The sequence below is a fragment of the Phyllobates terribilis genome, unplaced genomic scaffold (genome assembly GCF_046119375.1).
Source record: "Phyllobates terribilis strain yellow unplaced genomic scaffold, ASM4611937v1 Scaffold_3__8_contigs__length_932513732, whole genome shotgun sequence".
NCBI lineage: Eukaryota > Metazoa > Chordata > Amphibia > Anura > Dendrobatidae > Phyllobates > Phyllobates terribilis.
This window is the reverse complement of record NW_027362763.1, coordinates 856794822-856817530: the sequence shown is the minus strand read 5'-3', so window position 1 is coordinate 856817530 and position 22709 is coordinate 856794822. Positions and strand designations below refer to the sequence as shown.

The following is a 22709-nucleotide window of genomic DNA, read 5'->3' as shown; positions in this document are numbered from 1 at the left end:
TGGCCACAATATTCAAATGAGGGCCACCTCCCAACCAACCACAGGATTCAGTCTCCCACTGAAAGCCCACCCCCCACTCATTCTGTTGTTCAACCAAATGAAGGAAGCCCCAGCAAGCTGGAGCATGCAAACATTGCCACAAAACTCAGTTTTGCTCCTCTCCACGGAAATCTTTACTAAAAGGCGAAAAATTTTTACGTTCTGAAGAGAAGCCAAAGTATAGTGGGCAAGGGCCTCCTCCCGACCTACCGCCATGGCCGCAGCCCTCCCTTGGCCCAGGGAGACCACCTAGAAGAGGCTGCGGCCTTTGGGGGTGGAAAAACAAAAAGGGCAACACACAGCCAGCCGGGCGACAGCCCATCATCTTCCATAGGCTGCTCCATGTTCTGGTCCATCCTGCTGCCAGAGAGTCACTTTCACTTCCAGCTCCCCAGAAGGGGGCCGTCCATGGCCACAATATTCAAATGAGGGCCACCTCCCAACCAACCACAGGATTCAGTCTCCCACTGAAAGCCCACCCCCCACTCATTCTGTTGTTCAACCAAATGAAGGAAGCCCCAGCAAGCTGGAGCATGCAAAAATTGCCACAAAACTCAGTTTTGCTCCTCTCCACGGAAATCTTTAGTAAAAGGCGAAAGATTTTTACGTTCTGAAGAGAAGCCAGAGTATAATGGGCAAGGGCCTCCTCCCGACCTACCGCAATGGCCGCAGCCCTCCCTTGGCCCAGGGAGACCACTTACAAGAGGCTGCGGCCTTTGGGGATTGAAAAACAAAAAGGGCAACACACAGCCAGCCGGGCGACAGCCCATCATCTTCCATAGGCTGCTCCATGTTCTGGTCCATCCTGCTGCCAGAGCGTCACTTACACTTCCAGCTCCCCAGAAGGGGGCCATCCATGGCCACAATATTCAAATGAGGGCCACCTCCCAACCAACCACAGGATTCAGTCTCCCACTGAAAGCCCAACCCCCACTCATTCTGTTGTTCAACCAAATGAAGGAAGCCCCAGCAAGCTGGAGCATGCAAAAATTGCCACAAAACTCAGTTTTGCTCCTCTACACGGAAATCTTTAGTAAAAGGCGAAAGATTTTTACGTTCTGAAGAGAAGCCAGAGTATACTGGGCAAGGGCCTCCTCCCGACCTACCGCCATGGCCGCAGCCCTTCCTTGGCCCAGGGAGACCACCTAGAAGAGGCTGCGGCCTTTGGGGATGGAAAAACAAAAAGGGCAACACACAGCCAGCCGGGCGACAGCCCATCATCTTCCATAGGCTGCTCCATGTTCTGGTCCATCCTGCTGCCAGAGCGTCACTTACACTTCCAGCTCCCCAGAAGGGGGCCGTCCATGGCCACAATATTCAAATGAGGGCCACCTCCCAACCAACCACAGGATTCAGTCTCCCACTGAAAGCCCACCCCCCACTCATTTTGTTGTTCAACCAAATGAAGGAAGCCCCAGCAAGCTGGAGCATGCAAAAATTGCCACAAAACTCAGTTTTGCTCCTCTCCAAGGAAATCTTTAGTAAAAGACGAAAGAATTTTACGTTCTGAAGAGAAGCCAGAGTATACTGGGCAAGGGCCTCCTCCCGACCTACCGCCATGGCCGCAGCCCTCCCTTGGCCCAGGGAGACCACCTAGAAGAGGCTGCGGCCTTTGGGGATGGAAAAACAAAAAGGGCAACACACAGCCAGCCGGGCGACAGCCCATCATCTTCCATAGGCTGCTCCATGTTCTGGTCCATCCTGCTGCCAGAGCGTCACTTACACTTCCAGCTCCCCAGAAGGGGGCCGTCCATGGCCACAATATTCAAATGAGGGCCACCTCCCAACCAACCACAGGATTCAGTCTCCCACTGAAAGCCCACCCCCCACTCATTTTGTTGTTCAACCAAATGAAGGAAGCCCCAGCAAGCTGGAGCATGCAAAAATTGCCACAAAACTCAGTTTTGCTCCTCTCCACGGAAATCTTTAGTAAAAGGCGAAAGATTTTTACGTTCTGAAGAGAAGCCAGAGTATACTGGGCAAGGGCCTCCTCCCGACCTACCGCCATGGCCGCAGCCCTCCCTTGGCCCAGGGAGACCACCTAGAAGAGGCTGCGGCCTTTGGGGATGGAAAAACAAAAAGGGCAACACACAGCCAGCCGGGCGACAGCCCATCATCTTCCATAGGCTGCTCCATGTTCTGGTCCATCCTGCTGCCAGAGCGTCACTTACACTTCCAGCTCCCCAGAAGGGGGCCGTCCATGGCCACAATATTCAAATGAGGGCCACCTCCCAACCAACCACAGGATTCAGTCTCCCACTGAAAGCCCACCCCCCACTCATTCTGTTGTTCAACCAATGAAGGAAGCCCCAGCAAGCTGGAGCATGCAAAAATTGCCACAAAACTCAGTTCTGCTCCTCTCCACGGAAATCTTTAGTAAAAGGCGAAAGATTTTTACGTTCTGAAGAGAAGCCAGAGTATACTGGGCAAGGGCCTCCTCCCGACCTACCGCCATGGCCGCAGCCCTCCCTTGGCCCAGGGAGACCACCTAGAAGAGGCTGCGGCCTTTGGGGATGGAAAAACAAAAAGGGCAACACACAGCCAGCCGGTCGACAGCCCATCATCTTCCATAGGCTGCTCCATGTTCTGGTCCATCCTGCTGCCAGAGCGTCACTTACACTTCCAGCTCCCCAGAAGGGGGCCGTCCATGGCCACAATATTCAAATGAGGGCCACCTCCCAACCAACCACAGGATTCCGTCTCCCACTGAAAGCCCACCCCCCACTCATTCTGTTGTTCAACCAAATGAAGGAAGCCCCAGCAAGCTGGAGCATGCAAAAATTGCCACAAAGCTCAGTTTTGCTCCTCTCCACAGAAAACTTTAGTAAAAGGCGAAAGATTTTTACGTTCTGAAGAGAAGCCAGAGTATACTGGGCAAGGGCCTCCTCCCGACCTACCGCCATGGCCGCAGCCCTCCCTTGGCCCAGGGAGACCACCTAGAAGAGGCTGCGGCCTTTGGGGATGGAAAAACAAAAAGGGCAACACACAGCCAGCCGGTCGACAGCCCATCATCTTCCATAGGCTGCTCCATGTTCTGGTCCATCCTGCTGCCAGAGCGTCACTTACACTTCCAGCTCCCCAGAAGGGGGCCGTCCATGGCCACAATATTCAAATGAGGGCCACCTCCCAACCAACCACAGGATTCCGTCTCCCACTGAAAGCCCACCCCCCACTCATTCTGTTGTTCAACCAAATGAAGGAAGCCCCAGCAAGCTGGAGCATGCAAAAATTGCCACAAAACTCAGTTTTGCTCCTCTCCACGGAAATCTTTAGTAAAAGGCGAAAGATTTTTACGTTCTGAAGAGAAGCCAGAGTATACTGGGCAAGGGCCTCCTCTCGACCTACCGCCATGGCCGCAGCCCTCCCTTGGCCCAGGGAGACCACCTAGAAGAGGCTGCGGCCTTTGGGGATGGAAAAACAAAAAGGGCAACACACAGCCAGCCGGGCGACAGCCCATCATCTTCCATAGGCTGCTCCATGTTCTGGTCCATCCTGCTGCCAGAGCGTCACTTACACTTCCAGCTCCCCAGAAGGGGGCCGTCCATGGCCACAATATTCAAATGAGGGCCACCTCCCAACCAACCACAGGATTCAGTCTCCCACTGAAAGCCCACCCCCCACTCATTCTGTTGTTCAACCTAATGAAGGAAGCCCCAGCAAGCTGGAGCATGCAAAAATTGCCACAAAACTCAGTTTTGCTCCTCTCCACGGAAATCTTTAGTAAAAGGCAAAAGATTTTTACGTTCTGAAGAGAAGCCAGAGTATACTGGGCAAGGGCCTCCTCCCGACCTACCGCCATGGCCGCAGCCCTCCCTTGGCCCAGGGAGACCACCTAGAAGAGGCTGCGGCCTTTGGGGATGGAAAAACAAAAAGGGCAACACACAGCCAGCCGGGCGACAGCCCATCATCTTCCATAGGCTGCTCCATGTTCTGGTCCATCCTGCTGCCAGAGCGTCACTTACACTTCCAGCTCCCCAGAAGGGGACCGTCCATGGCCACAATATTCAAATGAGGGCCACCTCCCAACCAACCACAGGATTCAGTCTCCCACTGAAAGCCCACCCCCCACTCATTCTGTTGTTCAACCAAATGAAGGAAGCCCCAGCAAGCTGGAGCATGCAAAAATTGCCACAAAACTCAGTTTTGCTCCTCTCCACGGAAATCTTTAGTAAAAGGCGAAAGATTTTTACGTTCTGAAGAGAAGCCAGAGTATACTGGGCAAGGGCCTCCTCCCGACCTACCGCCGTGGCCGCAGCCCTCCCTTGGCCCAGGGAGACCACCTAGAAGAGGCTGCGGCCTTTGGGGATGGAAAAACAAAAAGGGCAACACACAGCCAGCCGGGCGACAGCCCATCATCTTCCATAGGCTGCTCCATGTTCTGGTCCATCCTGCTGCCAGAGCGTCACTTACACTTCCAGCTCCCCAGAAGGGGGCCGTCCATGGCCACAATATTCAAATGAGGGCCACCTCCCAACCAACCACAGGATTCAGTCTCCCACTGAAAGCCCACCCCCCACTGATTCTGTTGTTCAACCAAATGAAAGAAGCCCCAGCAAGCTGGAGCATGCAAAAATTGCCACAAAACTCAGTTTTGCTCCTCTCCACGGAAATCATTAGTAAAAGGCGAAAGATTTTTACGTTCTGAAGAGAAGCCAGAGTATACTGGGCAAGGGCCTCCTACCGACCTACCGCCATGGCCGCAGCCCTCCCTTGGCCCAGGGAGACCACCTAGAAGAGGCTGCGGCCTTTGGGGATGGAAAATCAAAAAGGGCAACACACAGCCAGCCGGGCGACAGCCCATCATCTTCCATAGGCTGCTCCATGTTCTGGTCCATCCTGCTGCCAGAGCGTCACTTACACTTCCAGCTCCCCAGAAGGGGGCCGTCCATGGCCACAATATTCAAATGAGGGCCACCTCCCAACCAACCACAGGATTCAGTCTCCCACTGAAAGCCCACCCCCCACTCATTCTGTTGTTCAACCAAATGAAGGAAGCCCCAGCAAGCTGGAGCATGCAAAAATTGCCACAAAACTCAGTTTTGCTCCTCTCCACGGAAATCTTTAGTAAAAGGCGAAAGATTTTTACATTCTGAAGAGAAGCCAGAGTATACTGGGCAAGGGCCTCCTCCCGACCTACCGCCATGGCCGCAGCCCTCCCTTGGCCCAGGGAGACCACCTAGAAGAGGCTGCGGCCTTTGGGGATGGAAAAACAAAAAGGGCAACACACAGGCAGCCGGGCGACAGCCCATCATCTTCCATAGGCTGCTCCATGTTCTGGTCCATCCTGCTGCCAGAGCGTCACTTACACTTCCAGCTCCCCAGAAGGGGGCCGTCCATGGCCACAATATTCAAATGAGGGCCACCTCCCAACCAACCACAGAATTCAGTCTCCCACTGAAAGCCCACCCCCCACTCATTCTGTTGTTCAACCAAATGAAAGAAGCCCCAGCAAGCTGGAGCATGCAAAAATAGCCACAAAACTCAGTTTTGCTCCTCTCCACGGAAATCTTTAGTAAAAGGCGAAAGATTTTTACGTTCTGAAGAGAAGCCAGAGTATACTGGGCAAGGGCCTCCTCCCGACCTACCGCCATGGCCGCAGCCCTCCCTTGGCCCAGGGACACCACCTAGAAGAGGCTGCGGCCTTTGGGGATGGAAAAACAAAAAGGGCAACACACAGCCAGCCGGGCGACAGCCCATCATCTTCCATAGGCTGCTCCATGTTCTGGTCCATCCTGCTGCCAGAGAGTCACTTACACTTCCAGCTCCCCAGAAGGGGGCCGTCCATGGCCACAATATTCAAATGAGGGCCACCTCCCAACCAACCACAGGATTCAGTCTCCCACTGAAAGCCCACCCCCCACTCATTCTGTTCAACCAAATGAAGGAAGCCCCAGCAAGCTGGAGCATGCAAAAATTGCCACAAAACTCAGTTTTGCTCCTCTCCACGGAAATCTTTAGTAAAAGGCGAAAGATTTTTACGTTCTGAAGAGAAGCCGGAGTATACTGGGCAAGGGCCTCCTCCCGACCTACCGCCATGGCCGCAGCCCTCCCTTGGCCCAGGGAGACCACCTAGAAGAGGCTGCGGCCTTTGGGGATGGAAAAACAAAAAGGGCAACACACAGCCAGCCGGGCGACAGCCCATCATCTTCCATAGGCTGCTCCATGTTCTGGTCCATCCAGCTGCCAGAGCGTCACTTACACTTCCAGCTCCCCAGAAGGGGGCCGTTCATGGCCACAATATTCAAATGAGGGCCACCTCCCAACCAACCACAGGATTCAGTCTCCCACTGAAAGCCCACCCCCCACTCATTCTGTTGTTCAACCAAATGAAGGAAGCCCCAGCAAGCTGGAGCATGCAAAAATTGCCACAAAACTCAGTTTTGCTCCTCTCCACAGAAATCTTTAGTAAAAGGCGAAAGATTTTTACGTTCTGAAGAGAAGCCAGAGTATACTGGGCAAGGGCCTCCTCCCGACCTACCGCCATGGCCGCAGCCCTCCCTTGGCCCAGGGAGACCACCTAGAAGAGGCTGCGGCCTTTGGGGATGGAAAAACAAAAAGGGCAACACACAGCCAGCCGGGCGACAGCCCATCATCTTCCATAGGCTGCTCCATGTTCTGGTCCATCCTGCTGCCAGAGCGTCACTTACACTTCCAGCTCCCCAGAAGGGGGCCGTCCATGGCCACAATATTCAAATGAGGGCCATCTCCCAACCAACCACAGGATTCAGTCTCCCACTGAAAGCCCACCCCCCACTCATTCTGTTGTTCAACCAAATGAAGAAAGCCCCAGCAAGCTGGAGCATGCAAAAATTGCCACAAAACTCAGTTTTGCTCCTCTCCACGGAAATCTTTAGTAAAAGGCGAAAGATTTTTACGTTCTGAAGAGAAGCCAGAGTATACTGGGCAAGGGCCTCCTCCCGACCTACCGCCATGGCCGCAGCCCTCCCTTGGCCCAGGGAGACCACCTAGAAGAGGCTGCGGCCTTTGGGGATGGAAAAACAAAAAGGGCAACACACAGCCAGCCGGGCGACAGCCCATCATCTTCCATAGGCTGCTCCATGTTCTGGTCCATCCTGCTGCCAGAGCGTCACTTACACTTCCAGCTCCCCAGAAGGGGGCCGTCCATGGCCACAATATTCAAATGAGGGCCACCTCCCAACCAACCACAGGATTCAGTCTCCCACTGAAAGCCCACCCCCCACTCATTCTGTTGTTCAACCAAATGAAGGAAGCCCCAGCAAGCTGGAGCATGCAAAAATTGCCACAAAACTCAGTTTTGCTCCTCTCCACGGAAATCTTTAGTAAAAGGCGAAAGATTTTTACATTCTGAAGAGAAGCCAGAGTATACTGGGCAAGGGCCTCCTCCCGACCTACCGCCATGGCCGCAGCCCTCCCTTGGCCCAGGGAGACCACCTAGAAGAGGCTGCGGCCTTTGGGGATGGAAAAACAAAAAGGGCAACACACAGCCAGCCGGGCGACAGCCCATCATCTTCCATAGGCTGCTCCATTTTCTGGTCCATCCTGCTGCCAGAGCGTCACTTACACTTCCAGCTCCCCAGAAGGGGGCCATCCATGGCCACAATATTCAAATGAGGACCACCTCCCAACCAACCACAGGATTCAGTCTCCCACTGAAAGCCCACCCCCCACTCATTCTGTTGTTCAACCAAATGAAGGAAGCCCCAGCAAGTTAGAGCATGCAAAAATTGCCACAAAACTCAGTTTTGCTCCTCTCCACGGAAATCTTTAGTAAAAGGCGAAAGATTTTTACCTTCTGAAGAGAAGCCAGAGTATACTGGGCGAGGGCCTCCTCCCGACCTACCGCCATGGCCGCAGCCCTCCCTTGGCCCAGGGAGACCACCTAGAAGAGGCTGCGGCCTTTGGGGATGGAAAAACAAAAAGGGCAACACACAGCCAGCCGGGCGACAGCCCATCATCTTCCATAGGCTGCTCCATGTTCTGGTCCATCCTGCTGCCAGAGCGTCACTTACACTTCCAACTCCCCAGAAGGGGGCCGTCCATGGCCACAATATTCAAATGAGGGCCACCTCCCAACCAACCACAGGATTCAGTCTCCCACTGAAAGCCCACACCCCACTCATTCTGTTGTTCAACCAAATGAAGGAAGCCCCAGCAAGCTGGAGCATGCAAAAATTGCCACAAAACTCAGTTTTGCTCCTCTCCACGGAAATCTTTAGTAAAAGGCGAAAGATTTTTACGTTCTGAAGAGAAGCCAGAGTATACTGGGCAAGGGCCTCCTCCCGACCTACCGCCATGGCCGCAGCCCTCCCTTGGCCCAGGGAGACCACCTAGAAGAGGCTGCGGCCTTTGGGGATGGAAAAACAAAAAGGGCAACACACAGCCAGCCGGGCGACAGCCCATCATCTTCCATAGGCTGCTCCATGTTCTGGTCCATCCTGCTGCCAGAGCGTCACTTACACTTCCAGCTCCCCAGAAGGGGGCCGTCCATGGCCACAATATTCAAATGAGGGCCACCTCCCAACCAACCACAGGATTCAGTCTCCCACTGAAAGCCCACCCCCCACTCATTCTGTTGTTCAACCAATGAAGGAAGCCCCAGCAAGCTGGAGCATGCAAAAATTGCCACAAAACTCAGTTCTGCTCCTCTCCACGGAAATCTTTAGTAAAAGGCGAAAGATTTTTACGTTCTGAAGAGAAGCCAGAGTATACTGGGCAAGGGCCTCCTCCCGACCTACCGCCATGGCCGCAGCCCTCCCTTGGCCCAGGGAGACCACCTAGAAGAGGCTGCGGCCTTTGGGGATGGAAAAACAAAAAGGGCAACACACAGCCAGCCGGGCGACAGCCCATCATCTTCCATAGGCTGCTCCATGTTCTGGTCCATCCTGCTGCCAGAGCGTCACTTACACTTCCAGCTCCCCAGAAGGGGGCCGTCCATGGCCACAATATTCAAATGAGGGCCACCTCCCAACCAACCACAGGATTCAGTCTCCCACTGAAAGCCCACCCCCCACTCATTCTGTTGTTCAACCAAATGAAGGAAGCCCCAGCAAGCTGGAGCATGCAAAAATTGCCACAAAACTCAGTTTTGCTCCTCTCCACAGAAATCTTTAGTAAAAGGCGAAAGATTTTTACGTTCTGAAGAGAAGCTAGAGTATACTGGGCAAGGGCCTCCTCCCGACCTACCGCCATGGCCGCAGCCCTCCCTTGGCCCAGGGAGACCACCTAGAAGAGGCTGCGGCCTTTGGGGATGGAAAAACAAAAAGGGCAACACACAGCCAGCCGGTCGACAGCCCATCATCTTCCATAGGCTGCTCCATGTTCTGGTCCATCCTGCTGCCAGAGCGTCACTTACACTTCCAGCTCCCCAGAAGGGGGCCGTCCATGGCCACAATATTCAAATGAGGGCCACCTCCCAACCAACCACAGGATTCCGTCTCCCACTGAAAGCCCACCCCCCACTCATTCTGTTGTTCAACCAAATGAATCAAGCCCCAGCAAGCTGGAGCATGCAAAAATTGCCACAAAACTCAGTTTTGCTCCTCTCCACGGAAATCTTTAGTAAAAGGCGAAAGATTTTTACGTTCTGAAGAGAAGCCAGAGTATACTGGGCAAGGGCCTCCTCCCGACCTACCGCCATGGCCGCAGCCCTCCCTTGGCCCAGGGAGACCACCTAGAAGAGGCTGCGGCCTTTGGGGATGGAAAAACAAAAAGGGCAACACACAGCCAGCCGGGCGACAGCCCATCATCTTCCATAGGCTGCTCCATGTTCTGGTCCATCCTGCTGCCAGAGCGTCACTTACACTTCCAGCTCCCCAGAAGGGGGCCGTCCATGGCCACAATATTCAAATGAGGGCCACCTCCCAACCAACCACAGGATTCAGTCTCCCACTGAAAGCCCACCCCCCACTCATTCTGTTGTTCAACCTAATGAAGGAAGCCCCAGCAAGCTGGAGCATGCAAAAATTGCCACAAAACTCAGTTTTGCTCCTCTCCACGGAAATCTTTAGTAAAAGGCAAAAGATTTTTACGTTCTGAAGAGAAGCCAGAGTATACTGGGCAAGGGCCTCCTCCCGACCTACCGCCATGGCCGCAGCCCTCCCTTGGCCCAGGGAGACCACCTAGAAGAGGCTGCGGCCTTTGGGGATGGAAAAACAAAAAGGGCAACACACAGCCAGCCGGGCGACAGCCCATCATCTTCCATAGGCTGCTCCATGTTCTGGTCCATCCTGCTGCCAGAGCGTCACTTACACTTCCAGCTCCCCAGAAGGGGGCCGTCCATGGCCACAATATTCAAATGAGGGCCACCTCCCAACCAACCACAGGATTCAGTCTCCCACTGAAAGCCCACCCCCCACTCATTCTGTTGTTCAACCAAATGAAGGAAGCCCCAGCAAGCTGGAGCATGCAAAAATTGCCACAAAACTCAGTTTTGCTCCTCTCCACGGAAATCTTTAGTAAAAGGCGAAAGATTTTTACGTTCTGAAGAGAAGCCAGAGTATACTGGGCAAGGGCCTCCTCCCGACCTACCGCCATGGCCGCAGCCCTCCCTTGGCCCAGGGAGACCACCTAGAAGAGGCTGCGGCCTTTGGGGATGGAAAATCAAAAAGGGCAACACACAGCCAGCCGGGCGACAGCCCATCATCTTCCATAGGCTGCTCCATGTTCTGGTCCATCCTGCTGCCAGAGCGTCACTTACACTTCCAGCTCCCCAGAAGGGGGCCGTCCATGGCCACAATATTCAAATGAGGGCCACCTCCCAACCAACCACAGGATTCAGTCTCCCACTGAAAGCCCACCCCCCACTCATTCTGTTGTTCAACCAAATGAAGGAAGCCCCAGCAAGCTGGAGCATGCAAAAATTGCCACAAAACTCAGTTTTGCTCCTCTCCACGGAAATCTTTAGTAAAAGGCGAAAGATTTTTACGTTCTGAAGAGAAGCCAGAGTATACTGGGCAAGGGCCTCCTCCCGACCTACCGCCATGGCCGCAGCCCTCCCTTGGCCCAGGGAGACCACCTAGAAGAGGCTGCGGCCTTTGGGGATGGAAAAACAAAAAGGGCAACACACAGGCAGCCGGGCGACAGCCCATCATCTTCCATAGGCTGCTCCATGTTCTGGTCCATCCTGCTGCCAGAGCGTCACTTACACTTCCAGCTCCCCAGAAGGGGGCCGTCCATGGCCACAATATTCAAATGAGGGCCACCTCCCAACCAACCACAGGATTCAGTCTCCCACTGAAAGCCCACCCCCTACTCATTCTGTTCAACCAAATGAAGGAAGCCCCAGCAAGCTGGAGCATGCAAAAATTGCCACAAAACTCAGTTTTGCTCCTCTCCACGGAAATCTTTAGTAAAAGGCGAAAGATTTTTACGTTCTGAAGAGAAGCCGGAGTATACTGGGCAAGGGCCTCCTCCCGACCTACCGCCATGGCCGCAGCCCTCCCTTGGCCCAGGGAGACCACCTAGAAGAGGCTGCGGCCTTTGGGGATGGAAAAACAAAAAGGGCAACACACAGCCAGCCGGGCGACAGCCCATCATCTTCCATAGGCTGCTCCATGTTCTGGTCCATCCTGCTGCCAGAGCGTCACTTACACTTCCAGCTCCCCAGAAGGGGGCCGTTCATGGCCACAATATTCAAATGAGGGCCACCTCCCAACCAACCACAGGATTCAGTCTCCCACTGAAAGCCCACCCCCCACTCATTCTGTTGTTCAACCAAATGAAGGAAGCCCCAGCAAGCTGGAGCATGCAAAAATTGCCACAAAACTCAGTTTTGCTCCTCTCCACAGAAATCTTTAGTAAAAGGCGAAAGATTTTTACGTTCTGAAGAGAAGCCAGAGTATACTGGGCAAGGGCCTCCTCCCGACCTACCGCCATGGCCGCAGCCCTCCCTTGGCCCAGGGAGACCACCTAGAAGAGGCTGCGGCCTTTGGGGATGGAAAAACAAAAAGGGCAACACACAGCCAGCCGGGCGACAGCCCATCATCTTCCATAGGCTGCTCCATGTTCTGGTCCATCCTGCTGCCAGAGCGTCACTTACACTTCCAGCTCCCCAGAAGGGGGCCGTCCATGGCCACAATATTCAAATGAGGGCCACCTCCCAACCAACCACAGGATTCAGTCTCCCACTGAAAGCCCACCCCCCACTCATTCTGTTGTTCAACCAAATGAAGGAAGCCCCAGCAAGTTGGAGCATGCAAAAATTGCCACAAAACTCAGTTTTGCTCCTCTCCACGGAAATCTTTAGTAAAAGGCAAAAGATTTTTACGTTCTGAAGAGAAGCCAGAGTATACTGGGCAAGGGCCTCCTCCCGACCTACCGCCATGGCCGCAGCCCTCCCTTGGCCCAGGGAGACCACCTAGAAGAGGCTGCGGCCTTTGGGGATGGAAAAACAAAAAGGGCAACACACAGTCAGCCGGGCGACAGCCCATCATCTTCCATAGGCTGCTCCATGTTCTGGTCCATCCTGCTGCCAGAGCGTCACTTACACTTCCAGCTCCCCAGAAGGGGGCCGTCCATGGCCACAATATTCAAATGAGGGCCACCTCCCAACCAACCACAGGATTCAGTCTCCCACTGAAAGCCCACCCCCCACTCATTCTGTTGTTCAACCAAATGAAGGAAGCCCCAGCAAGCTGGAGCATGCAAAAATTGCCACAAAACTCAGTTTTGCTCCTCTCCACGGAAATCTTTAGTAAAAGGCGAAAGATTTTTACATTCTGAAGAGAAGCCGGAGTATACTGGGCAAGGGCCTCCTCCCGACCTACCGCCATGGCCGCAGCCCTCCCTTGGCCCAGGGAGACCACCTAGAAGAGGCTGCGGCCTTTGGGGATGGAAAAACAAAAAGGGCAACACACAGCCAGCCGGGCGACAGCCCATCATCTTCCATAGGCTGCTCCATGTTCTGGTCCATCCTGCTGCCAGAGCGTCACTTACACTTCCAGCTCCCCAGAAGGGGGCCGTCCATGGCCACAATATTCAAATGAGGGCCACCTCCCAACCAACCACAGGATTCAGTCTCCCACTGAAAGCCCACCCCCCACTCATTCTGTTGTTCAACCAAATGAAGGAAGCCCCAGCAAGCTGGAGCATGCAAAAACTGCCACAAAACTCAGTTTTGCTCCTCTCCACGGAAATCTTTAGTAAAAGGCGAAAGATTTTTACGTTCTGAAGAGAAGCCAGAGTATACTGGGCAAGGGCCTCCTCCCGACCTACCGCCATGGCCGCAGCCCTCCCTTGGCCCAGGGAGACCACCTAGAAGAGGCTGCGGCCTTTGGGGATGGAAAAACAAAAAGGGCAACACACAGCCAGCCGGGCGACAGCCCATCATCTTCCATAGGCTGCTCCATGTTCTGGTCCATCCTGCTGCCAGAGCGTCACTTACACTTCCAGCTCCCCAGAAGGGGGCCGTCCATGGCCACAATATTCAAATGAGGGCCACCTCCCAACCAACCACAGGATTCAGTCTCCCACTGAAAGCCCACCCCCCACTCATTCTGTTGTTCAACCTAATGAAGGAAGCCCCAGCAAGCTGGAGCATGCAAAAATTGCCACAAAACTCAGTTTTGCTCCTCTCCACGGAAATCTTTAGTAAAAGGCAAAAGATTTTTACGTTCTGAAGAGAAGCCAGAGTATACTGGGCAAGGGCCTCCTCCCGACCTACCGCCATGGCCGCAGCCCTCCCTTGGCCCAGGGAGACCACCTAGAAGAGGCTGCGGCCTTTGGGGATGGAAAAACAAAAAGGGCAACACACAGCCAGCCGGGCGACAGCCCATCATCTTCCATAGGCTGCTCCATGTTCTGGTCCATCCTGCTGCCAGAGCGTCACTTACACTTCCAGCTCCCCAGAAGGGGGCCGTCCATGGCCACAATATTCAAATGAGGGCCGCCTCCCAACCAACCACAGGATTCAGTCTCCCACTGAAAGCCCACCCCCCACTCATTCTGTTGTTCAACCAAATGAAGGAAGCCCCAGCAAGCTGGAGCATGCAAAAATTGCCACAAAACTCAGTTTTGCTCCTCTCCACGGAAATCTTTAGTAAAAGGCGAAAGATTTTTACGTTCTGAAGAGAAGCCAGAGTATACTGGGCAAGGGCCTCCTCCCGACCTACCGCCATGGCCGCAGCCCTCCCTTGGCCCAGGGAGACCACCTAGAAGAGGCTGCGGCCTTTGGGGATGGAAAAACAAAAAGGGCAACACACAGCCAGCCGGGCGACAGCCCATCATCTTCCATAGGCTGCTCCATGTTCTGGTCCATCCTGCTGCCAGAGCGTCACTTACACTTCCAGCTCCCCAGAAGGGGGCCGTCCATGGCCACAATATTCAAATGAGGGCCACCTCCCAACCAACCACAGGATTCAGTCTCCCACTGAAAGCCCACCCCCCACTCATTCTGTTGTTCAACCAAATGAAGGAAGCCCCAGCAAGCTGGAGCATGCAAAAATTGCCACAAAACTCAGTTTTGCTCCTCTCCACGGAAATCTTTAGTAAAAGGCGAAAGATTTTTACGTTCTGAAGAGAAGCCAGAGTATACTGGGCAAGGGCCTCCTCCCGACCTACCGCCACGGCCGCAGCCCTCCCTTGGCCCAGGGAGACCACCTAGAAGAGGCTGCGGCCTTTGGGGATGGAAAAACAAAAAGGGCAACACAGAGGCAGCCGGGCGACAGCCCATCATCTTCCATAAGCTGCTCCATGTTCTGGTCCATCCTGCTGCCAGAGCGTCACTTACACTTCCAGCTCCCCAGAAGGGGGCCGTCCATGGCCACAATATTCAAATGAGGGCCACCTCCCAACCAACCACAGAATTCAGTCTCCCACTGAAAGCCCACCCCCCACTCATTCTGTTGTTCAACCAAATGAAAGAAGCCCCAGCAAGCTGGAGCATGCAAAAATTGCCACAAAACTCAGTTTTGCTCCTCTCCACGGAAATCTTTAGTAAAAGGCGAAAGATTTTTACGTTCTGAAGAGAAGCCAGAGTATACTGGGCAAGGGCCTCCTCCCGACCTACCGCCATGGCCGCAGCCCTCCCTTGGCCCAGGGAGACCACCTAGAAGAGGCTGCGGCCTTTGGGGATGGAAAAACAAAAAGGGCAACACACAGCCAGCCGGGCGACAGCCCATCATCTTCCATAGGCTGCTCCATGTTCTGGTCCATCCTGCTGCCAGAGCGTCACTTACACTTCCAGCTCCCCAGAAGGGGGCCGTTCATGGCCACAATATTCAAATGAGGGCCACCTCCCAACCAACCACAGGATTCAGTCTCCCACTGAAAGCCCACCCCCCACTCATTCTGTTGTTCAACCAAATGAAAGAAGCCCCAGCAAGCTGGTGCATGCAAAAATTGCCATAAAACTCAGTTTTGCTCCTCTCCACAGAAATCTTTACTAAAAGGCGAAAGATTTTTACGTTCTGAAGAGAAGCCAGAGTATACTGGGCAAGGGCCTCCTCCCGACCTACCGCCATGGCCGCAGCCCTCCCTTGGCCCAGGGAGACCACCTTGAAGAGGCTGCCTGCCTTTGGGGATGGAAAAACAAAAAGGGCAACACACAGCCAGCCGGGCGACAGCCCATCATCTTCCATAGGCTGCTCCATGTTCTGGTCCATCCTGCTGCCAGAGCGTCACTTACACTTCCAGCTCCCCAGAAGGGGGCCGTCCATGGCCACAATATTCAAATGAGGGCCACCTCCCAACCAACCACAGGATTCAGTCTCCCACTGAAAGCCCACCCCCCACTCATTCTGTTGTTCAACCAAATGAAGGAAGCCCCAGCAAGCTGGAGCATGCAAAAATTGCCACAAAACTCAGTTTTGCTCCTCTCCACGGAAATCTTTAGTAAAAGGCAAAAGATTTTTACATTCTGAAGAGAAGCCAGAGTATACTGGGCAAGGGCCTCCTCCCGACCTACCGCCATGGCCGCAGCCCTCCCTTGGCCCAGGGAGACCACCTAGAAGAGGCTGCGGCCTTTGGGGATGGAAAAACAAAAAGGGCAACACACAGCCAGCCGGGCGACAGCCCATCATCTTCCATAGGCTGCTCCATGTTCTGGTCCATCCTGCTGCCAGAGCGTCACTTACACTTCCAGCTCCCCAGAAGAGGGCCGTTCATGGCCACAATATTCAAATGAGGGCCACCTCCCAACCAACCACAGGATTCAGTCTCCCACTGAAAGCCCACCCCCCACTCATTCTGTTGTTCAACCAAATGAAAGAAGCCCCAGCAAGCTGGAGCATGCAAAAATTGCCACAAGACTCAGTTTTGCTCCTCTCCACGGAAATCTTTAGTAAAAGACGAAAGATTTTTACGTTCTGAAGAGAAGCCAGAGTATACTGGGCAAGGGCCTCCTCCCGACCTACCGCCATGGCCGCAGCCCTCCCTTGGCCCAGGGAGACCACCTAGAAGAGGCTGCGGCCTTTGGGGATGGAAAAACAAAAAGGGCAACACACAGCCAGCCGGGCGACAGCCCATCATCTTCCATAGGCTGCTCCATGTTCTGGTCCATCCTGCTGCCAGATCGTCACTTACACTTCCAGCTCCCCAGAAGGGGGCCGTCCATGGCCACAATATTCAAATGAGGGCCACCTGCCAACCAACCACAGGATTCAGTCTCCCACTGAAAGCCCACCCCCCACTCATTCTGTTGTTCAACCAAATGAAGGAAGCCCCAGCAAGCTGGAGCATGCAAAAATTGCCACAAAACTCAGTTTTGCTCCTCTCCACGGAAATCTTTAGTAAAAGGCGAAAGATTTTCACGTTCTGAAGAGAAGCCAGAGTATACTGGGCAAGGGCCTCCTCCCGACCTACCGCCATGGCCGCAGCCCTCCCTTGGCCCAGGGAGACCACCTAGAAGAGGCTGCGGCCTTTGGGGATGGAAAAACAAAAAGGGCAACACACAGCCAGCCGGGTGACAGCCCATCATCTTCCATAGGCTGCTCCATGTTCTGGTCCATCCTGCTGCCAGAGCGTCACTTACACTTCCAGCTCCCCAGAAGGGGGCCATCCATTGCCACAATATTCAAATGAGGGCCACCTCCCAACCAACCACAGGATTCAGTCTCCCACTGAAAGCCCACCCCCCACTCATTCTGTTGTTCAACCAAATGAAGGAAGCCCCAGCAAGCTGGAGCATGCAAAAATTGCCACAAAACTCAGTTTTGCTCCTCTCCACGGAAATCTTTAGTAAAAGGCGAAAGATTTTTACGTTCTGAAGAAAAGCCAGAGTATACTGGGCAAGGGCCTCCTCCCGACCTACCTCCATGGCCCCAGCCCTCCCTTGGCCCAGGGAGACCACCTAGAAGAGGCTGCGGCCTTTGGGGATGGAAAAACAAAAAGGGCAACACACAGCCAGCCGGGCGACAGCCCATCATCTTCCATAGGCTGCTCCATGTTCTGGTCCATCCTGCTGCCAGAGCGTCACTTACACTTCCAGCTCCCCAGAAGGGGGCCGTTCATGGCCACAATATTCAAATGAGGGCCACCTCCCAACCAACCACAGGATTCAGTCTCCCACTGAAAGCCCACCCCCCACTCATTCTGTTGTTCAACCAAATGAAGGAAGCCCCAGCAAGCTGGAGCATGCAAAAATTGCCACAAAACTCAGTTTTGCTCTTCTCCACAGAAATCTTTAGTAAAAGGCGAAAGATTTTTACGTTCTGAAGAGAAGCCAGAGTATACTGGGCAAGGGCCTCCTCCCGACCTACCGCCATGGCCGCAGCCCTCCCTTGGCCCAGGGAGACCAACTAGAAGAGGCTGCGGCCTTTGGGGATGGAAAAACAAAAAGGGCAACACACAGCCAGCCGGGCGACAGCCCATCATCTTCCATAGGCTGCTCCATGTTCTGGTCCATCCTGCTGCCAGAGCGTCACTTACACTTCCAGCTCCCCAGAAGGGGGCCGTCCATGGCCACAATATTCAAATGAGGGCCACCTCCCAACCAACCACAGGATTCAGTCTCCCACTGAAAGCCCACCCCCCACTCATTCTGTTGTTCAACCAAATGAAGGAAGCCCCAGCAAGCTGGAGCATGCAAAAATTGCCACAAAACTCAGTTTTGCTCCTCTCCACGGAAATCTTTAGTAAAAGGCGAAAGATTTTTACGTTCTGAAGAGAAGCCAGAGTATACTGGGCAAGGGCCTCCTCCCGACCTACCGCCATGGCCGCAGCCCTCCCTTGGCCCAGGGAGACCACCTAGAAGAGGCTGCGGCCTTTGGGGATGGAAAAACAAAAAGGGCAACACACAGCCAGCCGGGCGACAGCCCATCATCTTCCATAGGCTGCTCCATGTTCTGGTCCATCCTGCTGCCAGAGCGTCACTTACACTTCCAGCTCCCCAGAAGGGGGCCGTCCATGGCCACAATATTCAAATGAGGGCCACCTCCCAACCAACCACAGGATTCAGTCTCCCACTGAAAGCCCACCCCCCACTCATTCTGTTGTTCAACCAAATGAAGGAAGCCCCAGCAAGCTGGAGCATGCAAAAATTGCCACAAAACTCAGTTTTGCTCCTCTCCACGGAAATCTTTAGTAAAAAGCAAAAGATTTTTACGTTCTGAAGAGAAGCCAGAGTATACTGGGCAAGGGCCTCCTCCCGACCTACCGCCATGGCCGCAGCCCTCCCTTGGCCCAGGGAGACCACCTAGAAGAGGCTGCGGCCTTTGGGGATGGAAAAACAAAAAGGGCAACACACAGCCAGCCGGGCGACAGCCCATCATCTCCCATAGGCTGCTCCATGTTCTGGTCCATCCTGCTGCCAGAGCGTCACTTACACTTTCAGCTCCCCAGAAGGGGGCCGTCCATGGCCACAATATTCAAATGAGGGCCACCTCCCAACCAACCACAGGATTCAGTCTCCCACTGAAAGCCCACCCCCCACTCATTCTGTTGTTCAACCAAATGAAGGAAGCCCCAGCAAGCTGGAGCATGCAAAAATTGCCACAAAACTCAGTTTTGCTCCTCTCCACGGAAATCTTTAGTAAAAGGCGAAAGATTTTTACGTTCTGAAGAGAAGCCAGAGTATACTGGGCAAGGGCCTCCTCCCGACCTACCGCCATGGCCGCAGCCCTCCCTTGGCCCAGGGAGACCACCTTGAAGAGGCTGCCTGCCTTTGGGGATGGAAAAACAAAAAGGGCAACACACAGCCAGCCGGGCGACAGCCCATCATCTTCCATAGGCTGCTCCATGTTCTGGTCCATCCTGCTGCCAGAGCGTCACTTACACTTCCAGCTCCCCAGAAGGGGGCCGTCCATGGCCACAATATTCAAATGAGGGCCACCTCCCAACCAACCACAGGATTCAGTCTCCCACTGAAAGCCCACCCCCCACTCATTCTGTTGTTCAACCAAATGAAGGAAGCCCCAGCAAGCTGGAGCATGCAAAAATTGCCACAAAACTCAGTTTTGCTCCTCTCCACGGAAATCTTTAGTAAAAGGCAAAAGATTTTTACGTTCTGAAGAGAAGCCAGAGTATACTGGGCAAGGGCCTCCTCCCGACCTACCGCCATGGCCGCAGCCCTCCCTTGGCCCAGGGTGACCACCTAGAAGAGGCTGCGGCCTTTGGGGATGGAAAAACAAAAAGGGCAACACACAGCCAGCCGGGCGACAGCCCATCATCTTCCATAGGCTGCTCCATGTTCTGGTCCATCCTGCTGCCAGAGCGTCACTTACACTTCCAGCTCCCCAGAAGAGGGCCGTTCATGGCCACAATATTCAAATGAGGGCCACCTCCCAACCAACCACAGGATTCAGTCTCCCACTGAAAGCCCACCCCCCACTCATTCTGTTGTTCAACCAAATGAAAGAAGCCCCAGCAAGCTGGAGCATGCAAAAATTGCCACAAAACTCAGTTTTGCTCCTCTCCACGGAAATCTTTAGTAAAAGGCGAAAGATTTTTACGTTCTGAAGAGAAGCCAGAGTATACTGGGCAAGGGCCTCCTCCCGACCTACCGCCATGGCCGCAGCCCTCCCTTGGCCCAGGGAGACCACCTAGAAGAGGCTGCGGCCTTTGGGGATGGAAAAACAAAAAGGGCAACACACAGCCAGCCGGGCGACAGCCCATCATCTTCCATAGGCTGCTCCATGTTCTGGTCCATCCTGCTGCCAGAGCGTCACTTACACTTCCAGCTCCCCAGAAGGGGGCCATCCATTGCCACAATATTCAAATGAGGGCCACCTCCCAACCAACCACAGGATTCAGTCTCCCACTGAAAGCCCACCCCCCACTCATTCTGTTGTTCAACCAAATGAAGGAAGCCCCAGCAAGCTGGAGCATGCAAAAATTGCCACAAAACTCAGTTTTGCTCCTCTCCACGGAAATCTTTAGTAAAAGGCGAAAGATTTTTACGTTCTGAAGAGAAGCCAGAGTATACTGGGCAAGGGCCTCCTCCCGACCTACCTCCATGGCCCCAGCCCTCCCTTGGCCCAGGGAGACCACCTAGAAGAGGCTGCGGCCTTTGGGGATGGAAAAACAAAAAGGGCAACACACAGCCAGCCGGGCGACAGCCCATCATCTTCCATAGGCTGCTCCATGTTCTGGTCCATCCTGCTGCCAGAGCGTCACTTACACTTCCAGCTCCCCAGAAGGGGGCCGTTCATGGCCACAATATTCAAATGAGGGCCACCTCCCAACCAACCACAGGATTCAGTCTCCCACTGAAAGCCCACCCCCCACTCATTCTGTTGTTCAACCAAATGAAGGAAGCCCCAGCAAGCTGGAGCATGCAAAAATTGCCACAAAACTCAGTTTTGCTCCTCTCCACAGAAATCTTTAGTAAAAGGCGAAAGATTTTTACGTTCTGAAGAGAAGCCAGAGTATACTGGGCAAGGGCCTCCTCCCGACCTACCGCCATGGCCGCAGCCCTCCCTTGGCCCAGGGAGACCAACTAGAAGAGGCTGCGGCCTTTGGGGATGGAAAAACAAAAAGGGCAACACACAGCCAGCCGGGCGACAGCCCATCATCTTCCATAGGCTGCTCCATGTTCTGGTCCATCCTGCTGCCAGAGCGTCACTTACACTTCCAGCTCCCCAGAAGGGGGCCGTCCATGGCCACAATATTCAAATGAGGGCCACCTCCCAACCAACCACAGGATTCAGTCTCCCACTGAAAGCCCACCCCCCACTCATTCTGTTGTTCAACCAAATGAAGGAAGCCCCAGCAAGCTGGAGCATGCAAAAATTGCCACAAAACTCAGTTTTGCTCCTCTCCACGGAAATCTTTAGTAAAAGGCGAAAGATTTTTACGTTCTGAAGAGAAGCCAGAGTATACTGGGCAAGGGCCTCCTCCCGACCTACCGCCATGGCCGCAGCCCTCCCTTGGCCCAGGGAGACCACCTAGAAGAGGCTGCGGCCTTTGGGGATGGAAAAACAAAAAGGGCAACACACAGCCAGCCGGGCGACAGCCCATCATCTTCCATAGGCTGCTCCATGTTCTGGTCCATCCTGCTGCCAGAGCGTCACTTACACTTCCAGCTCCCCAGAAGGGGGCCGTCCATGGCCACAATATTCAAATGAGGGCCACCTCCCAACCAACCACAGGATTCAGTCTCCCACTGAAAGCCCACCCCCCACTCATTCTGTTGTTCAACCAAATGAAGGAAGCCCAAGCAAGCTGGAGCATGCAAAAATTGCCACAAAACTCAGTTTTGCTCCTCTCCACGGAAATCTTTAGTAAAAGGCAAAAGATTTTTACGTTCTGAAGAGAAGCCAGAGTATACTGGGCAAGGGCCTCCTCCCGACCTACCGCCATGGCCGCAGCCCTCCCTTGGCCCAGGGAGACCACCTAGAAGAGGCTGCGGCCTTTGGGGATGGAAAAACAAAAAGGGCAACACACAGCCAGCCGGGCGACAGCCCATCATCTTCCATAGGCTGCTCCATGTTCTGGTCCATCCTGCTGCCAGAGCGTCACTTACACTTTCAGCTCCCCAGAAGGGGGCCGTCCATGGCCACAATATTCAAATGAGAGCCACCTCCCAACCAACCACAGGATTCAGTCTCCCACTGAAAGCCCACCCCCCACTCATTCTGTTGTTCAACCAAATGAAGGAAGCCCCAGCAAGCTGGAGCATGCAAAAATTGCCACAAAACTCAGTTTTGCTCCTCTCCACGGAAATCTTTAATAAAAGGCGAAAGATTTTTACGTTCTGAAGAGAAGCCAGAGTATACTGGGCAAGGGCCTCCTCCCGACCTACCGCCATGGCCGCAGCCCTCCCTTGGCCCAGGGAGACCACCTAGAAGAGGCTGCGGCCTTTGGGGATGGAAAAACAAAAAGGGCAACACACAGCCAGCCGGGCGACAGCCCATCATCTTCCATAGGCTGCTCCATGTTCTGGTCCATCCTGCTGCCAGAGCGTCACTTACACTTCCAGCTCCCCAGAAGGGGGCCGTTCATGGCCACAATATTCAAATGAGGGCCACCTCCCAACCAACCACAGGATTCAGTCTCCCACTGAAAGCCCACCCCCCACTCATTCTGTTGTTCAACCAAATGAAAGAAGCCCCAGCAAGCTGGAGCATGCAAAAATTGCCACGAAATTCAGTTTTGCTCCTCTCCACGGAAATCTTTAGTAAAAGGCGAAAGATTTTTACGTTCTGAAGAGAAGCCAGAGTATACTGGGCAAGGGCCTCCTCCCGACCTACCGCCATGGCCGCAGCCCTCCCTTGGCCCAGGGAGACCACCTAGAAGAGGCTGCGGCCTTTGGGGAT

General features: G+C 54.1%; 51 non-coding genes across 51 annotated transcripts; all 51 read right to left on the bottom strand.

Annotated features, from left to right (window-relative positions):
- Positions 1–105: 105 nt before the first annotated feature.
- Positions 106–221, bottom strand: LOC141260546 (U5 spliceosomal RNA). The gene has a single exon (XR_012319293.1). It is a non-coding gene; the product is annotated as a U5 spliceosomal RNA (small nuclear RNA).
- Positions 222–553: 332 nt separating this feature from the next.
- LOC141260943 (U5 spliceosomal RNA) lies at positions 554–669 on the bottom strand. The gene has a single exon (XR_012319658.1). It is a non-coding gene; the product is annotated as a U5 spliceosomal RNA (small nuclear RNA).
- A 332-nt stretch (positions 670–1001) lies between these two features.
- On the bottom strand, positions 1002–1117 carry LOC141259709 (U5 spliceosomal RNA). The gene has a single exon (XR_012318479.1). It is a non-coding gene; the product is annotated as a U5 spliceosomal RNA (small nuclear RNA).
- Positions 1118–1449: 332 nt separating this feature from the next.
- LOC141260539 (U5 spliceosomal RNA) lies at positions 1450–1565 on the bottom strand. Its single transcript, XR_012319286.1, has one exon. It is a non-coding gene; the product is annotated as a U5 spliceosomal RNA (small nuclear RNA).
- A 332-nt stretch (positions 1566–1897) lies between these two features.
- LOC141260942 (U5 spliceosomal RNA) lies at positions 1898–2013 on the bottom strand. The gene has a single exon (XR_012319657.1). It is a non-coding gene; the product is annotated as a U5 spliceosomal RNA (small nuclear RNA).
- Positions 2014–2344: 331 nt separating this feature from the next.
- LOC141259699 (U5 spliceosomal RNA) lies at positions 2345–2460 on the bottom strand. The gene has a single exon (XR_012318469.1). It is a non-coding gene; the product is annotated as a U5 spliceosomal RNA (small nuclear RNA).
- A 332-nt stretch (positions 2461–2792) lies between these two features.
- On the bottom strand, positions 2793–2908 carry LOC141260528 (U5 spliceosomal RNA). The gene has a single exon (XR_012319276.1). It is a non-coding gene; the product is annotated as a U5 spliceosomal RNA (small nuclear RNA).
- Positions 2909–3240: 332 nt separating this feature from the next.
- Positions 3241–3356, bottom strand: LOC141260941 (U5 spliceosomal RNA). The gene has a single exon (XR_012319656.1). It is a non-coding gene; the product is annotated as a U5 spliceosomal RNA (small nuclear RNA).
- A 332-nt stretch (positions 3357–3688) lies between these two features.
- LOC141261040 (U5 spliceosomal RNA) lies at positions 3689–3804 on the bottom strand. Its single transcript, XR_012319751.1, has one exon. It is a non-coding gene; the product is annotated as a U5 spliceosomal RNA (small nuclear RNA).
- A 332-nt stretch (positions 3805–4136) lies between these two features.
- On the bottom strand, positions 4137–4252 carry LOC141260940 (U5 spliceosomal RNA). Its single transcript, XR_012319655.1, has one exon. It is a non-coding gene; the product is annotated as a U5 spliceosomal RNA (small nuclear RNA).
- A 332-nt stretch (positions 4253–4584) lies between these two features.
- LOC141260375 (U5 spliceosomal RNA) lies at positions 4585–4700 on the bottom strand. The gene has a single exon (XR_012319132.1). It is a non-coding gene; the product is annotated as a U5 spliceosomal RNA (small nuclear RNA).
- A 332-nt stretch (positions 4701–5032) lies between these two features.
- Positions 5033–5148, bottom strand: LOC141259813 (U5 spliceosomal RNA). The gene has a single exon (XR_012318581.1). It is a non-coding gene; the product is annotated as a U5 spliceosomal RNA (small nuclear RNA).
- A 332-nt stretch (positions 5149–5480) lies between these two features.
- Positions 5481–5596, bottom strand: LOC141259901 (U5 spliceosomal RNA). Its single transcript, XR_012318668.1, has one exon. It is a non-coding gene; the product is annotated as a U5 spliceosomal RNA (small nuclear RNA).
- A 329-nt stretch (positions 5597–5925) lies between these two features.
- On the bottom strand, positions 5926–6041 carry LOC141259697 (U5 spliceosomal RNA). Its single transcript, XR_012318467.1, has one exon. It is a non-coding gene; the product is annotated as a U5 spliceosomal RNA (small nuclear RNA).
- A 332-nt stretch (positions 6042–6373) lies between these two features.
- LOC141260036 (U5 spliceosomal RNA) lies at positions 6374–6489 on the bottom strand. Its single transcript, XR_012318798.1, has one exon. It is a non-coding gene; the product is annotated as a U5 spliceosomal RNA (small nuclear RNA).
- Positions 6490–6821: 332 nt separating this feature from the next.
- Positions 6822–6937, bottom strand: LOC141260939 (U5 spliceosomal RNA). Its single transcript, XR_012319654.1, has one exon. It is a non-coding gene; the product is annotated as a U5 spliceosomal RNA (small nuclear RNA).
- A 332-nt stretch (positions 6938–7269) lies between these two features.
- Positions 7270–7385, bottom strand: LOC141259812 (U5 spliceosomal RNA). The gene has a single exon (XR_012318580.1). It is a non-coding gene; the product is annotated as a U5 spliceosomal RNA (small nuclear RNA).
- Positions 7386–7717: 332 nt separating this feature from the next.
- On the bottom strand, positions 7718–7833 carry LOC141260109 (U5 spliceosomal RNA). The gene has a single exon (XR_012318868.1). It is a non-coding gene; the product is annotated as a U5 spliceosomal RNA (small nuclear RNA).
- Positions 7834–8165: 332 nt separating this feature from the next.
- On the bottom strand, positions 8166–8281 carry LOC141260937 (U5 spliceosomal RNA). The gene has a single exon (XR_012319652.1). It is a non-coding gene; the product is annotated as a U5 spliceosomal RNA (small nuclear RNA).
- Positions 8282–8612: 331 nt separating this feature from the next.
- Positions 8613–8728, bottom strand: LOC141259698 (U5 spliceosomal RNA). The gene has a single exon (XR_012318468.1). It is a non-coding gene; the product is annotated as a U5 spliceosomal RNA (small nuclear RNA).
- A 332-nt stretch (positions 8729–9060) lies between these two features.
- Positions 9061–9176, bottom strand: LOC141260305 (U5 spliceosomal RNA). Its single transcript, XR_012319062.1, has one exon. It is a non-coding gene; the product is annotated as a U5 spliceosomal RNA (small nuclear RNA).
- A 332-nt stretch (positions 9177–9508) lies between these two features.
- LOC141260936 (U5 spliceosomal RNA) lies at positions 9509–9624 on the bottom strand. Its single transcript, XR_012319651.1, has one exon. It is a non-coding gene; the product is annotated as a U5 spliceosomal RNA (small nuclear RNA).
- A 332-nt stretch (positions 9625–9956) lies between these two features.
- Positions 9957–10072, bottom strand: LOC141261039 (U5 spliceosomal RNA). Its single transcript, XR_012319750.1, has one exon. It is a non-coding gene; the product is annotated as a U5 spliceosomal RNA (small nuclear RNA).
- A 332-nt stretch (positions 10073–10404) lies between these two features.
- On the bottom strand, positions 10405–10520 carry LOC141260935 (U5 spliceosomal RNA). Its single transcript, XR_012319650.1, has one exon. It is a non-coding gene; the product is annotated as a U5 spliceosomal RNA (small nuclear RNA).
- A 332-nt stretch (positions 10521–10852) lies between these two features.
- LOC141260934 (U5 spliceosomal RNA) lies at positions 10853–10968 on the bottom strand. Its single transcript, XR_012319649.1, has one exon. It is a non-coding gene; the product is annotated as a U5 spliceosomal RNA (small nuclear RNA).
- Positions 10969–11297: 329 nt separating this feature from the next.
- Positions 11298–11413, bottom strand: LOC141259696 (U5 spliceosomal RNA). Its single transcript, XR_012318466.1, has one exon. It is a non-coding gene; the product is annotated as a U5 spliceosomal RNA (small nuclear RNA).
- A 332-nt stretch (positions 11414–11745) lies between these two features.
- LOC141260035 (U5 spliceosomal RNA) lies at positions 11746–11861 on the bottom strand. Its single transcript, XR_012318797.1, has one exon. It is a non-coding gene; the product is annotated as a U5 spliceosomal RNA (small nuclear RNA).
- Positions 11862–12193: 332 nt separating this feature from the next.
- On the bottom strand, positions 12194–12309 carry LOC141260880 (U5 spliceosomal RNA). Its single transcript, XR_012319598.1, has one exon. It is a non-coding gene; the product is annotated as a U5 spliceosomal RNA (small nuclear RNA).
- Positions 12310–12641: 332 nt separating this feature from the next.
- LOC141259999 (U5 spliceosomal RNA) lies at positions 12642–12757 on the bottom strand. Its single transcript, XR_012318762.1, has one exon. It is a non-coding gene; the product is annotated as a U5 spliceosomal RNA (small nuclear RNA).
- Positions 12758–13089: 332 nt separating this feature from the next.
- On the bottom strand, positions 13090–13205 carry LOC141259830 (U5 spliceosomal RNA). The gene has a single exon (XR_012318598.1). It is a non-coding gene; the product is annotated as a U5 spliceosomal RNA (small nuclear RNA).
- A 332-nt stretch (positions 13206–13537) lies between these two features.
- LOC141261038 (U5 spliceosomal RNA) lies at positions 13538–13653 on the bottom strand. Its single transcript, XR_012319749.1, has one exon. It is a non-coding gene; the product is annotated as a U5 spliceosomal RNA (small nuclear RNA).
- A 332-nt stretch (positions 13654–13985) lies between these two features.
- On the bottom strand, positions 13986–14101 carry LOC141260933 (U5 spliceosomal RNA). Its single transcript, XR_012319648.1, has one exon. It is a non-coding gene; the product is annotated as a U5 spliceosomal RNA (small nuclear RNA).
- Positions 14102–14433: 332 nt separating this feature from the next.
- LOC141260932 (U5 spliceosomal RNA) lies at positions 14434–14549 on the bottom strand. Its single transcript, XR_012319647.1, has one exon. It is a non-coding gene; the product is annotated as a U5 spliceosomal RNA (small nuclear RNA).
- A 332-nt stretch (positions 14550–14881) lies between these two features.
- Positions 14882–14997, bottom strand: LOC141260931 (U5 spliceosomal RNA). Its single transcript, XR_012319646.1, has one exon. It is a non-coding gene; the product is annotated as a U5 spliceosomal RNA (small nuclear RNA).
- A 332-nt stretch (positions 14998–15329) lies between these two features.
- Positions 15330–15445, bottom strand: LOC141260487 (U5 spliceosomal RNA). Its single transcript, XR_012319237.1, has one exon. It is a non-coding gene; the product is annotated as a U5 spliceosomal RNA (small nuclear RNA).
- Positions 15446–15778: 333 nt separating this feature from the next.
- Positions 15779–15894, bottom strand: LOC141259827 (U5 spliceosomal RNA). Its single transcript, XR_012318595.1, has one exon. It is a non-coding gene; the product is annotated as a U5 spliceosomal RNA (small nuclear RNA).
- A 332-nt stretch (positions 15895–16226) lies between these two features.
- LOC141260072 (U5 spliceosomal RNA) lies at positions 16227–16342 on the bottom strand. Its single transcript, XR_012318833.1, has one exon. It is a non-coding gene; the product is annotated as a U5 spliceosomal RNA (small nuclear RNA).
- A 332-nt stretch (positions 16343–16674) lies between these two features.
- LOC141259946 (U5 spliceosomal RNA) lies at positions 16675–16790 on the bottom strand. The gene has a single exon (XR_012318711.1). It is a non-coding gene; the product is annotated as a U5 spliceosomal RNA (small nuclear RNA).
- Positions 16791–17122: 332 nt separating this feature from the next.
- Positions 17123–17238, bottom strand: LOC141259842 (U5 spliceosomal RNA). Its single transcript, XR_012318610.1, has one exon. It is a non-coding gene; the product is annotated as a U5 spliceosomal RNA (small nuclear RNA).
- Positions 17239–17570: 332 nt separating this feature from the next.
- Positions 17571–17686, bottom strand: LOC141260459 (U5 spliceosomal RNA). The gene has a single exon (XR_012319210.1). It is a non-coding gene; the product is annotated as a U5 spliceosomal RNA (small nuclear RNA).
- Positions 17687–18018: 332 nt separating this feature from the next.
- Positions 18019–18134, bottom strand: LOC141260930 (U5 spliceosomal RNA). Its single transcript, XR_012319645.1, has one exon. It is a non-coding gene; the product is annotated as a U5 spliceosomal RNA (small nuclear RNA).
- Positions 18135–18466: 332 nt separating this feature from the next.
- On the bottom strand, positions 18467–18582 carry LOC141260137 (U5 spliceosomal RNA). Its single transcript, XR_012318896.1, has one exon. It is a non-coding gene; the product is annotated as a U5 spliceosomal RNA (small nuclear RNA).
- Positions 18583–18914: 332 nt separating this feature from the next.
- LOC141260929 (U5 spliceosomal RNA) lies at positions 18915–19030 on the bottom strand. Its single transcript, XR_012319644.1, has one exon. It is a non-coding gene; the product is annotated as a U5 spliceosomal RNA (small nuclear RNA).
- Positions 19031–19363: 333 nt separating this feature from the next.
- LOC141261037 (U5 spliceosomal RNA) lies at positions 19364–19479 on the bottom strand. Its single transcript, XR_012319748.1, has one exon. It is a non-coding gene; the product is annotated as a U5 spliceosomal RNA (small nuclear RNA).
- Positions 19480–19811: 332 nt separating this feature from the next.
- On the bottom strand, positions 19812–19927 carry LOC141260928 (U5 spliceosomal RNA). The gene has a single exon (XR_012319643.1). It is a non-coding gene; the product is annotated as a U5 spliceosomal RNA (small nuclear RNA).
- A 332-nt stretch (positions 19928–20259) lies between these two features.
- On the bottom strand, positions 20260–20375 carry LOC141260926 (U5 spliceosomal RNA). Its single transcript, XR_012319641.1, has one exon. It is a non-coding gene; the product is annotated as a U5 spliceosomal RNA (small nuclear RNA).
- Positions 20376–20707: 332 nt separating this feature from the next.
- Positions 20708–20823, bottom strand: LOC141260034 (U5 spliceosomal RNA). Its single transcript, XR_012318796.1, has one exon. It is a non-coding gene; the product is annotated as a U5 spliceosomal RNA (small nuclear RNA).
- A 332-nt stretch (positions 20824–21155) lies between these two features.
- Positions 21156–21271, bottom strand: LOC141260925 (U5 spliceosomal RNA). The gene has a single exon (XR_012319640.1). It is a non-coding gene; the product is annotated as a U5 spliceosomal RNA (small nuclear RNA).
- Positions 21272–21603: 332 nt separating this feature from the next.
- On the bottom strand, positions 21604–21719 carry LOC141259949 (U5 spliceosomal RNA). Its single transcript, XR_012318714.1, has one exon. It is a non-coding gene; the product is annotated as a U5 spliceosomal RNA (small nuclear RNA).
- Positions 21720–22051: 332 nt separating this feature from the next.
- On the bottom strand, positions 22052–22167 carry LOC141260173 (U5 spliceosomal RNA). The gene has a single exon (XR_012318932.1). It is a non-coding gene; the product is annotated as a U5 spliceosomal RNA (small nuclear RNA).
- A 332-nt stretch (positions 22168–22499) lies between these two features.
- On the bottom strand, positions 22500–22615 carry LOC141260272 (U5 spliceosomal RNA). The gene has a single exon (XR_012319030.1). It is a non-coding gene; the product is annotated as a U5 spliceosomal RNA (small nuclear RNA).
- Between the last annotated feature and the right edge of the window lie 94 nt (positions 22616–22709).